The following is a 2,031-nucleotide window of genomic DNA, read 5'->3' on the forward strand; positions in this document are numbered from 1 at the left end:
TTATGTATTAGTTCGCTAATTATGTATTAGTTCGTATAATATATGTATGCGTCGATTATCCTAATCGGGTTTCTATGATGCGTCGTCGCGCACTTGACATGTTGTATGTGTAAAATAGCAATGATATACGTAGAATTCGGCTAGGGTTTATTATTTAAAAAAAAAACGATAATACATAAATTAGTGTATCAGTTTTTATTAATCTCAACCATCTTCTTTTGGTCACTGTTGGTCTTAATTATCGAGTTGACTGTTGACGGTCTCATCTTTTAACGTATTACTTGCATGTCGCCGGAAAAACGTTTTTAGCTGGAAAAGTCACATTTTTTGCCAGAAAACTCAACATGAACACCACCATTGCCACCAACAGGCTGACCACCAACCAACAACCATCAGCACCACCAACCGATTCCGATGACGGTTCTAGGGTTTCGACGACCTCAATAATTGTGGGCATTTATTAGAATAAGTTTTAGAAAGGTCCAATCTAATGTTACAAAGATGTTGGGGACGAAATGTTGAGTTTTCGGAAAAAAAATGTGAGTTTTCCAGCTAAAAACATTTTTACGGCGATCTATAACTAATGACGTTAAAATTCTGTTAATCACGGACACTTGGGAACGAATATGATAAAAGGTAGGATCGTTATCAGCCAATTCGTTAGTTATGACATGCATCCACCAAATGATAACAATTGGGATTAAAAAAAACCAATGCACCTATAACTAAAGAAAAGTCGGACAATGAATACAGAAAACTATCTAGGTTAATCTAGCTAAACGGGCAAAATGAAATCCCAATACAAAAAAATTTCAATAACTTATGCCAAGTACTAAGTCGTTAACAAAGTTTTACCGAGTAAATCAATGTGTAGTCATAACCGCGCATAATATCCATTTACGATATTCAAGAACATCTTTTAAATGGATTGACAGGTTGGATTAACCGATAAAAACGTTAATAATTTCGGTACGAATTAGTTTGGGATAATTGTTAATGTTGTTGCTTTAAGACTGGGACATAACACAATCATTAGTTTATAGTGGTGGTTTTGTTTTCTTTGGGTAGATTAAGATGATCAATTGCTTGTGTTCTCAATGATAATGTAATCAACGGGATATTGACAAAGCTAGAAGGTGAAGTGAATCAATCAAGTGTTTCATTACGGGCCTACATCAACACCATGATTCGACATTGTTAGGGTCGAGTTTGATATCGATTCGATTAAAACTTTGTTTTATCTCTATGATCATGAGGATAACAATGTAAGGAAATCAAAATGGTTTAAAGTTTAAATAATAAAACTAGTTTTAAGTTCATTAGCCACTTATTGATTTTAAATGTATACATTCTTATTCAGCGTCAAACCATTTAAAAAAATCAAAATGAATGTAAATTGTTTGAAATCGAATAGGGTTTTCAATTTTCGGTTATAGAAATCTGAATTCATTTCAAACTGAATAAACCGAATATCAAATACTAGTTATTTAAAATTTGTCATTTATCAATATCAGGGTGCAACTTCTGCGCAATATTATTTACCAAAAAGAAATGAATATTTAGGGCAATAAAATTTGTCATTTACCAAACCAAACGAAATTTGAATTCGTTTCTTGGTATTGACCGAAAAGTTTCAAATCGAATAAACCGTAATCAAGTGTTTGATTACGAGCCTACATCGGCACCATGATTCGACATTGTTAGGGTCGAGTTTGATATCGATTCGATTAAAACTTTGTTTTATCTTTATAGGATAACAATGTAGAGAATTCGAAATGATTTAAAGTTAAAATAATAAAACTCGTTAAAGTTAATTAGCTATAGTTATTGATTTTAAACGTATACATTCTTATTCAGCGTCAAACCGGTTTAAAAAATCAAAATGAATGTAAATTATTTGAAATCGAATAGGGTTTTCAATTTTCGGTTTTAGAAATCTAAATCCATCTCAAACTGAATAAACCGAATATCAAATACTATTTATTTAAAATTTGTCATTTATCAAAATCAGGGTGCAACTTTAGCGCAATA

The sequence above is a fragment of the Bidens hawaiensis genome, unplaced genomic scaffold (genome assembly GCF_021521415.1).
Source record: "Bidens hawaiensis isolate Kalapana, Puna unplaced genomic scaffold, B.hawaiensis_p1.1 tig00029921_1, whole genome shotgun sequence".
Taxonomy (NCBI): domain Eukaryota; kingdom Viridiplantae; phylum Streptophyta; class Magnoliopsida; order Asterales; family Asteraceae; genus Bidens; species Bidens hawaiensis.